Source organism: Myotis daubentonii, chromosome 1 (genome assembly GCF_963259705.1).
Source record: "Myotis daubentonii chromosome 1, mMyoDau2.1, whole genome shotgun sequence".
NCBI lineage: Eukaryota > Metazoa > Chordata > Mammalia > Chiroptera > Vespertilionidae > Myotis > Myotis daubentonii.
The window spans coordinates 37,266,067-37,277,264 of record NC_081840.1 but is presented as its reverse complement, the minus strand read 5'-3'; the positions used below and the strand labels follow the sequence as shown (position 1 = coordinate 37,277,264).

General features: G+C 42.4%; 1 protein-coding gene across 4 annotated transcripts in view; it reads left to right on the top strand.

The window, feature by feature from the left end:
• Positions 1-482: 482 nt before the first annotated feature.
• FBXO34 (F-box protein 34) overlaps positions 483-11,198 on the top strand; it is an 86,345-nt gene continuing 75,629 nt past the window's right edge. Inside the window, exon 1 of one of the 4 annotated variants that reach the window (XM_059695346.1) lies at positions 483-619. The gene's annotated coding sequence lies outside the window, so the exon portion shown is untranslated. Of the gene's footprint in view, positions 620-869; positions 1,005-1,068; positions 1,093-1,263; positions 1,381-11,198 lie in introns of those variants that run through there. The other 3 variants (XM_059695342.1, XM_059695330.1, XM_059695336.1) reach the window with 3 other exon arrangements.

Below are 11,198 nucleotides of genomic sequence, written 5' to 3'. Positions count from 1 at the left end.
CTGTGGTTTGCATAGAAAAGAATGACAGTCAGAGGGACTCTCCCAACTCCTTCATTTTACAAATGACAAATCAGAAGCCCAGTCTTCCAGGCTAGTAGCAGAACCAAAATTGGGACCCAAGTCAATAGGATATATAATACGTGGTCATCTAATACCATTTATAGCTCCAGGTGCACCCAGGAGTATTAATAAACGTGTCATGTTATTGACTAAACACTGGCATTACTGCCATTCCGGTTAGCTAGCCCCAAGGTCTGACTGCTTTCCCAGCAGGTCGTGCTGGAGCTTTCACTCTTCGCCACCACTTGGGGGCCCGCAGATGCTTCGCCCCACTCCGCACGCCCCACCGGCCGAAGTACCACACAATGCCCGGCAGGGGGCGCTGCGATCACCTGGCCCCGCGGCCCCTCCCTTGGCCAACCGTCGATTGGGCCGGCGCGTGACGTCACGCCGTTTTAGCCAAACAAATAGGATTCGGGGCGAGCGTTGGGCTTCGCCGCGCCGCGCTGGGCGCTCGGTCCGCCTCAGCGGTGGGGAGCGAGCCAGGCCTCCTGCCGCCGCCGCCGCCGCATCGGGGTGTGCAGCCCCGGGCCAGGCCCGGGCCGGGGCAGGAGCACAGGTGGGTCGGGGCCGCGTGGCGTGGTGCTGGGGCAGCGCGGTCGGGGTTCAGCGACGGCCACCGTGGCCGTTCCCCGCCCCCTCCCGCCGCTCGCCTGCGCTCCCAGGACGCGGGGCGGGTGGGGGCGGGGGCGCCACCCGCGGGTCCGGGGCGCGCGGCGCTGCGGGCGCGTCTGGGGCCGGAGTCGGCGGCCCGCACCCCTTCCCGGGGCGGCCTCCAGCCGCACGCGGGCCCGGCGCTGAGCGCCCCGGCGGGCCACGGAGGGCGGGCGGGCGGGCGGGCGGGAGCGGGAGCGGGGTCCACGTCCGGGCTGAAGCCTCGGCGATGACGGATAGGCCGTGAGGAGGCAGCGGACCGGCTCGCCCACCGCCGGGACCAGCGGCCGGTGAGGAAGTCGGGCCCTGGGCGGGGGTCGCCAAGCGCGGTCGCGCCCGCTGGGGCTCGGCCCCCTTGCCCTTCCCGCGGCCGCGCAGGTGAGCTGGCGCCCGGCCTTCACCTTTCGAGCTGCCTTCGCCTCCGGGCTGGCGGAAGTCGCCTGCGGGCCGGCTCCGGTCGGCGATGAAGTCATGGTGCCGTGGGTCCGCGCGCCTGTGACGTCCGGGAGGGGGGCTGTGATGTCACCGCAGGCCCTTGGCCGGGACCTTGACGCGGGAGGGCCGGCGGGCTGCCGAGGGGAGAGAGGAAGTTCCGTCTCCTGTGGCCGGGAATCGCCGTGGATTTGAATCGAAAGTTGTTGGACACCAGCCTTTTCCAGTTTTAATGTAAGAGTTGTCAGGTCCCTTAACTTCAGTATCAGGCACATTTGATTTAGAAACAGCGTCAGCAGAAGGGCTTGTGGGGGCGTGGGGCTGGGGTGTTTAATGTAAATGCCTCCCAGGAATCTAAACTCATAGTTGGGTGGTTTGTGGATAGGAATTGTGGGGGGAAATAGAACTGATTTGAGTGCTGGCGATGCAGTTGCCTTACTCTCTTTTGCTAGACAGTTTGGACATCATCTATTTGCTCGTTCTCATTTTTGTTAGAGAATGGCCTGGAAGAGGGAGAGCAGATCTTTTTATTACTGTTTTTTTTTTTTTTATTTCTGACATTGATCTTTATTGTGGAAAGTAATACAGATGTACCATTCCCGGCCTCCCCCCCCCCCCCCCCCCCCATTGACCCCCTCCAGCCGGCCCCTGACCCCTCGCCCCGGGCTTTCACAACACTATTGTCAGTGTCCATGGGTTATGCATATATGCGTCTAAGTTCTTTGGTTAATCTCTTCCCACCAGCCCACCCCCGCCTTCCCTCTGAAATTCGTCAGTCTGTTACATGTTTCTATGTCTCTGGATCTACATTGTTCATCAGTTTATTTTGTTCTTTAGATTCCACATATGAGTGAGATCATGTGATACTTGTCTTTCTCTGGTTTATTTTGCTTGAGAGTAGATCTTAAATGAACCTTTCCTATTGTAAGGAGGAGGGTGTTTGAATTAATCCATTATTCTTAGATAATAATTACCTGAAGATTTAATTCATCCAGCTTGTCCCCGCCCCATGCTACCATGGATAATTGAGGGTTTTCTCTGGTTAGAGCTCAGTAACAAGCCCTTTTCTTGCTTTCTTACTAAGGCTGGGCCATAACAATATACATAATAATATCCCCGGACTGCTTGTCTGGACGTGTAACTTTTTGTCAGTGGTGCTTTCAAATATGAAACCATAGAATTTTTTTTAAAGTTTCTTGGTTTTCTTCCAGAGCTTTCAAAAGGGATCAGAGTGAAAGAGAGGCTAGTCATTTGCCATTACCGACTCACTCCAGGTTCAGCTTATCAATACTTTCATCCTGTCTTCCTCTCTGTAGAATCATTTACTGGGATCTAGTTTGGAAGGTAGATGGCTTAAAATTAAAGCATAATTACAATTTCGTGTTTTCAGTAGGAAGCTTGGATAGGAACCCTCAATTCTTTTTCACTGACCTTGACTTGTAAGGTAGGTTTTTTGTTGTTGTGGTTAAACTCTTTCCAGGCTCTTTATAAATTATTGACAATGTATTGTCTCTCTGGATTTTGCACCAACATATAGAGGAAAGTTATGCTATACCTATTAACTCAGGAAATGAGAACAAAATTTTACCTTTATTAATTACTATTAGATTTGACTGGAAGTTCACAAAACAAAGCTTTCTTGTAAGTCTCATTTTGATCCTCACCATACCTTAGAAATTTAGCAGCACTGTGTGTACTCCTGAGAGTTGTTAATTTTTTTTTTTTTTTTTAAGAAATTGGGAATTGTATGGTGACAATGATGAGTGAAGGTTCTGAAGACAGTATTTGTTTGGATCCTCGGTACTGATAGGTACTGACGATATTGAGGGTATTAGTCAATCTATTATGATGAAAGGATCATGGCAAGATATTATATAATGAAACTGAAAGAGGTACAAAAAGAACCCGTGCATGTGTCTTTTCTGTGTGGCCTTTCTGGGCCAGGCTACATGGCTCTGTAAATTAAGTGTACTGGTGTAAATGGGAAGGGGCGAAGTCAAACTAAATGTGAGTTGAAAGGTAAATAAATGATAATAAAATAGCTCCTCCTTGGCAGTGCATTTCAAATAGAGGGGGAAAATGCACTGCCAAGGAAGAGAAACTTTTATTTTTCCTCATGGAAAATGAGTTAATAGGTAGAGGATGAATGTCTGTGTATTCTATGTGACTGAGGAACAATGACAGTAATAAAAAAAAAAAAAGCCAGGTTATGCATATAGTTGCATAACTATTTAACAAGTCATAATTCTTCTGAAACATTTTTCCAAAGGATGCTTTTCACCCAGGCCTTGCTGTTTTAGGTCTATGAAGCAGCTTTTACTTATAAATGGAAGTTTATTTAGGGTCGGGCTTATTATTATTTTAAAATATTTTGTCATTATCCAGATTACAGCATTTGAAGGGACTAAATCAACCAGTCATTAGGGATATAGCATTTTTCTGATAGATAAAAACAAACATCATGCAGAATGAAGTGCTAAATTTTAGAAATTCTTTAGGATATGTTTATTGGATCAATCCTGTTAACATGTAGAATTGACATTCTTATACAAACTTTCTACTTTATTTTCTAAGCTTAAAGTTTATGCTAAGCCAGTTTAATATGGTTTTGATATTCTAGTAAACATATTAACAACAACAATTAACTTGTTTTAATATTTTTTGGGGAGAGAATGTACTAATCGTTAGAGACATCATTTGGTGTTATCTTCCAAAATTTGCAGCTGTTCAGAAACAGATACTTGAGGGAAGCTACTATGGTATAATGAATGCCTTCCTTGTTAGGTTATGTGTGACAAAGGCAAAATTCAACAAGTGCATAATCTGCAGTCCTTTGGAAACAACAACAAAAAGAATAGATTAGCGCCAAATGCATTTAGGTCATTTGGAAATTGAATTCCTGTCAATCCTTATCTTTGCATAATTTATCTTCTCCTTTAGTTCATACTTATGGTATTTTGAAGCTGATGGACTTACTGTGTTTTCTGGGGAAGTATTAATGATTAAAATGTAGGTGTTTCCTAGTGATAGTTCAGTTTATCAAACTTTAATTTCCAGCTGCATCTTCTATTTAGCTCCACTGAAGAGGCTCCAGACCTTTTCTTTGAAAATCTTCACCTTCAGAATCTTAGCACATACATTTACTATCCTCAATACAGTGTAGGTATAAATGTGAAACTAAGCTACATATGTGTTTTGTATTATCAGGCATGGGGTTCATTCATCTAACAAACATTTTTTGAGTACCTCTATGTCAGGTACAATTCACTCAGATGAATTGTCCTTACTGCAAGGACATTATGTTTTAACATTCCTTTGCTATGGAGGACCATGATTCTAAGGGGCCAGACTTGGACCAAGAGGATAAACCAGTTATGTTATACCAGGTTGGCCAGAGGTCTTGTCTAAAGGCTGGTTTAAGGATGTATTAAAAGCTCAGGTAAAAAGAATGGCTAGCAGATTATCAAAGGGTCTAGAATCCATGAATTTGAATAATCCTAGAATAAATGGAGTTTAAGTGAGTGAGCTCTTTCTTTGAGGCAAGAATAAGCACTTAAGGCCAGACTAGTCTTTATATGCAGTCTAAAATTGGAGGTAGAGAGAAGAGGAACAGCCTAGACATCCCAATCTCAGAGGCATGTTATATACCTTCTTTGTTATCAGTCCTTTTCTTTAATTGACAAACTTCTGAAATATGTGAGCCTCTCACAGCCTTCATTTCCACTATTTGCTTTCTTTCCTTAACATTTTATAATGAAAACCTTCATAGAAGAGTTGCAAGAATTGCTTGTATATTGAATACCTAAATACCCACAACCTAGATTCTGCAATTCATATTTTATAGAATTTGCTTTTCTGTATCCATTCTATCTTCCCTCTCTTCTTCTATCCACTCATTAATGCATCTCATTTTTGTTATATTTCAAAGTAAGTATACTTTACCCCAGTATGCCTATCATGAACTATTTGTTTACTAGTTTTTTAGGTAAAATTTATATACTGCAGTAAATACAGATCTTATGGGAAGCATTCCCTTAGGTGGGATAAGTTCATACATCTATGTAACCCATAACCTTGTCATGCTATAGGACCATTACCATTACTATAGAAAGTTCCTTCATGCACGTCCAAGTCAGTTTAACTTTTTAGTCTCCTGCAATCTCACTTCCACCAGTATCTTCTGAAACTACCTGTTCAAAGAGCCTGCTTTGTTAGCACATTTGGGTGACATTTTGTTAGGTAATCAGAATATAAAGACATCAAGAACACAGGCCCTGTTCTCTCTCTCTCTCTCTCTCTCTCTCTCTCTCTCTCTCTCTCTCTCTCTTTCTTTCTCTCTTTTTCGTTACTCCTCACCCAAGGATATTTTTCCACTGATTTATAGAGAGGGAGGGAGGGAGGGAGGGAGGGGGAAAGAGAGAAAAGCCATAGCTAATTTGGCTCAGTGGATAGAGCGTTGGCCTGTGGACCAAAGGGTCTCGGGTTCGATTCCCGTTAAGGGCATGAACCTTGGTTGCAGGCTCATCCCTGGTCCAGGCCCCGTTTGGGGCATGTGCAGAAGGCAACCAGTCGATATGTTTCTATCACATCGATGTTTCTCTCTGTCTTTTCCTCTCCCATTCTTCCTAAAAAATCAATGGAACCTGCAACCCAGGTATGTGTCCTTGACTAAGAATCGAACTTGGGACCCTTCGGTGCACGGGGCAATGCTCTAACCCAGCGGTTCTCAACCTGTGGGTTGCGACCATAGGAGAAAACATATAGCATATCAGATATTTACATTACGATTCATAACAGTAGCAAAATTACAGTTATGAAGTAGCAACGAAAATAATTTTATGGTTGGGGGTCACCACAACATGAGGAACTGTATTAAAGGGTCGCGGCATTAGGAAGGTTGAGAACCACTACCACTGAGAAAAATAGGCCAGGGTGGCCTGCTCTCTTTAAGCTTATAATTTAGTTTGGGTTTTAGTTTAGGTATTGCCAGAGAAAGCTTCCTATGTATGGGTCTTTAATTGGGCCTTTATTTTAGGGGCCAGATTTATTTATTTTAAATGGACTGTGATTAGAAGTTATACTATAAAGGAACAGTTGTAACAAGGGTGGTTGGGACCCAGTTTTGGAAGGAGTTTGAGCATTATCTGTACCCATGACAATTTAAAATTTTTATATTGATTTGAGAGAGAGAGGAAGGGGGAGGGAGGGAGAGAGAAGAAGGAAAGATCGTATGCAGTCATTGGTTGATTGATTCTTATATGTACTCTGATAGGGGATCAAACCCGAAACCTTGTTGTATAGGAACAATCCCCTAACCAACTGAGCTGCTTTTTGAGGAGGAGAGTAATGTGAAAACTGATCTTTCAGTTAAATTCTTATCCTCTTGTCATCTTTGGGATTTATTTGTATAGAAGACCTCTTCATCTTTTGAATTCTCTTCTCTCAGTTCTTTGCTTCTGATTTCTTCTGATTTCTCAGCTTTGCTGATAATTCTCTTACAGATCCAAACTATTGAAAGCTTTGTTCTTGACTCTGTGGTATTTCTTGTAATCTTGCCTTACCTCTTAGGGCTTCTCCACTTTAATTCTTTCCAGGTTATGCTTACGTCTGTATCCATAAGCTGTTAACTCTTGTTAGGTTTCTAACTGTTAATAAAATGCTTCTCTTTGTATATCCCTGTTTACTTTAGCATTTGCTCTAAGTAGTTGTAGCAAATGAGATTATTGGGAAAGGAAGATATGTAAACTTTGAGTGGACTGAATGGACAGTTTAGACTAAGTTTCTTGGAACAAGAAAGATACTGCAGAACTTGCCTACTGCCACCATGAACCATGTTGTTGAATCAGAATGCTGCTGCCACCATACTTAGGCAGAAGTTTAACTTCCATAGACAGAATCATCATCATATAATACTTTCTGTCCTCCATTGGCCACATTTATGTCATATGTAAAACCTCAGCTTCCAGGGCATCTGGAAATTGTAGTTTTTAGTTGTCCATCCTCTATGACAGGAAGTCCTTATGAGAATAGATTGGAGTAAGTACTGAGTGAATGTTCAGTACACTCAGTTTGTGAAAACTAAACTAATTTTCCTCAGACTCCCTCAATGTGACAAGTTAAACCTTTTATAATTTTGCTGTTTCAAAGCATAGACTTAGGTATTATTCTAGTTTCTTAACACATTGCGGATGGATCACGAAAATTTGCCAGCTTTTGTTTAGTTCCACTTCATATTACACAGTGTTTTACAAAGTATCATACTTTCAAAAGATAGTAGCTTGTAATAAATCACTTCATGTAATAAATAACTTCAAAATGCAATGGGTATTTAATTTTAAAGCGTGCCTTTAACATTTATGTAAAATGTTTTTTGTACTCATTCAATAGAAACTTATCTGGCCACTGGGTAAAGCTAGCAATAAAACTACTGGTCCACAATGTGTTAAGATAGAAACTACTGAAATCAACTGTACCATTTAGATTTTTTATATTGTGATAACAAAAACCCAACTCAATTTACTGGCTGAAAAGTCCAAAGGTGAAGCTTGATCCATTTGTACTTATGTGATCAGAACCTCATCTTCCTCAAAGTCTGCTTCCATGGTGTTTTGTGGTTAGAGCATGTTTGTCTGCAGCTCAAGCCCCACATCCTCATGCCATGAATTTCAGAGGAGGGGAAGAAGAGTGCTCCTACAGAAGCTGTAGGGCAGGTCTCTTGATTTTTTTGCTCCAGAGACCCCTGTGGCTTATAGGACCCCCATTCTGAGTTATATTTTTTAAAATGAAATACACAGGACTACAAAGAAAACAGTTATATTAAAAATATATTTGGCTTTCCATCGAGATGGCAGTGTAGGTAAATGTGGTACTTGTGTCCTCCCACAACTGCATCGAAATTACAACTAATCTACAGAATAACCATCATTCAGAATCGTCTGAAATCTAGATGAACAGAAGACCTACCACTAAGGATGTAAAGAAGAAGCCACATTGGACATTCCTCGTAGCAATACTTTTTTAAAATATATATCTCCTCAACAAGGGAAACAAAAGGAAAAAAAAATGGGACTGCATCAAACTAAAAAGTTTTTGCACAGCAAAGAAAACCATCAACAGAAAGAAAAAACCCACTGAATGCGTGCACAAGTGTTGGCAAGGATGTGGAGAAAAGGGAACCCTCATGCACTGTTGATGGAAATGCAGAATGGTTCAGTTATGGTGGAAAGCAGTGTGGAGTTACCTCAAAAAATTAAAAATGGTACTGTCTTATGACCCAGCAATTCTATTTCTGGGAATTTTCCTCAAGAAACTAAAACTCTAATTTGAAAGAATATATGCACCCCTATGTTCATTGTATCATTATTTACAATAGCTGAGATTTGGAAGCAGCCCAAGTGTCCAGTAGAGGAGTGGCTAAAACAGCTATGGTACATATACACAGTGGAATACTACTCGGCCATAAAAATGCAGGATATTTTACCCTTTATGACAGCATGGATGGACCTGCAGAACATTATGCTAAGTGAAATAAGCCAGTCAGAGGAAGGCAAGTACCATATGATTTCACTCATGTGGAATTTAATGAACAAACAACTAACAAGCAAAATAGAGACAGACTCATAGATAGTAGTCAGACAGCTCTTGTGGAGGGGGGCACTGGGAAAGGTGGGTGGAGGAATAGCAAAAAAGAAAAAAAACTCATGGAAATAGAATACGGTGTGGTGATTGTGGAGGGTGGGTGGGTGGAGGTGGAAGAGGGAACGGGGGATAAATGGTGATGAGAAAATAAGGGTTTTTAGAAAGGAATAAAAATTGAAGAGGCCACATTGAAACTGGTATGGAGCGGGGAGCAGGGTGGGGTGGAGGGGTATGGAACAGGCTGGTCCAACATCCTTTGTGGTAGATAAAAACCGGGAGGAATATCTTGGCTGCGGAGGTCCCTTGTGAGTAGCAAAGGGTCCTAGTCCCACACCAGGCCCCCCAGCCCAGAGTTCCAGTGCCAGGAAAAGAAGTCCCCATAACTTCTGGCTGTAAAATCCAGCAGGGATTGTGGCTGAGTGAGATGGCAAGATGCTGGAGTCCCAGGCAGTTTTAAAGGGTCTGAGCACAAACTTACTTGGGCTCACTCCCTCTGAGTTCCAGCACTGGGACAACATGTCAGAAGGCTTTGGGGACATATGGAGAAGAACTGTCTGGTATCAGAGCGAGAGCTGGAGGGGCAGTTTTTCTCTCAGAAGTGTTGGCAGAGGCCATTGTTCCTTTTGAGCCCTTCCCCCACAGAACTAGCAGGCAGGTACCATATCTGAGTTTCAATCAGCCTATCACTGTTTGCCCTACATTGGTGATTCCCTGAGCCCCCGCCCAGTTTGTGGGCCCATCCAAGTCATTTCCAGTGGCTTTTCCATATGAATGGCCTGTCTTGGCTCATGCTTCGGATTTTCCTAAATTCTCTTAAACAAGCAGCACCTGGCCTCAGTGTGCCCTGTACTTCTCACTAAGTGGTCGGAGGCCCAGTATTAGTGGCAGCCCCCTGGGTTGGAAGCTTTGCTTTACCTGGGCACCTACAAGCCCAGCATTAAGTGGCGGGCATCTGCAGCTTGCTTTCTAACTCATGCTAGGTGGCCCCAGGCAAAACAGGGTTGTGGCTGACCTTAACATATTGTATGCGGGAAACGTATTTATACGTTTTATGTATTTATACGTTCTACCAGTGTAGTAGAGCGTGGGACACATATTAATACGTTTTTTATAGACTAGTGGTAGAATGTGGGTAATGTATAAATAAGTAAACTAAAGTTATCGTAATTTTACTGAACGTTGCCATTTGTGCAAAAAATTAGCAAAAATGGCCCATGCCACCTGTTAGCGTGCGATAAAATCTACCCACAAACAATGTGTTAAAAAAGGACATGGAGTCCTAACTGGTTTGGCTCAGTGGATACAGTGTCAGCCTGTGGACTCAAGGGTCCCAGGTTCGATTCTGGTCAAGGGCATGTACCTTGGTTGCAGGCACATCCCCAGTAGGGAGTGTGCAGGAAGGCAGCTGATCGATGTTTCTAACTCTCTATCCCTCTCCCTTCCTCTCTGTAAAAAATCAATAAAATATATATATAAAAAATAATAAAAAAATTTAAAAAAAGGACATGGAAACCATAAAAATGAGCCAGTCAGAAATGAAGACTACACTAACAAATTAATATTTTATAGGGAATCAAGAGTAGAATAGCTGAGGCCAAGAATCAAATTGGCGATTTGGAATATAAGGAAACAAAAAAGGCACAATGAGAAGAGCAAAAAGGAAAAAGAATCCAAAAGAGGATAGTGTAAGGAGCTTCTGAGACAACTTCAAGTGTACCAGCATTCATATCATGGGATTATCAGATGGAGAAGAGAGAGAGCAAGAAATTGAAAATCTATTTGAAAAAATAATTACAGAAAACTTCCCTAACAAGTCCAGGAAGTGCAGAGAGTTCCAAACAACATGAACCCAACAGGCCCACACCAAGACGATCATTTAGAATTGAAGGACAGATAAAGAGCTTCCCAGACAAAAAGTTAAAGGAGTTTATCACTACCAAACCAGTATTGCATTAAATGTAGGGTCTTTTTTTAAGAAGAATAAAAAAGAGAAAAAATTTGAACAATAAAATGACAATAAGTACATACCTATAAACAATTGAATCTAAAAAAATAAATGGCCAAGCAGGACAGAAACAGACTCATAGATACAGAAAATATTTTGATGGTTGCCAGATGGGAGAGGGGGTTGGGGTGGGTGAAAAAGTTGAAGGGATTAAGAAGTACAAATTGGTAGTTACAGAATAGTCATGGGAATATAGTCAATAATATTCTAAAAACTATGTATGGTGTCAGATGGTACACGATTTATTGGGATGATCACTTAGTAAATTACATAATTACTGGAGTATACACCTGAAACTAATGTAATATTGTATGTCAACTATAATTGAAAAATAAAAAATGATTTTAAAAAATCCCAGTCCACACACTGATATAATACAAAGGATGAGATTGTCAGGTCAATCATGAAT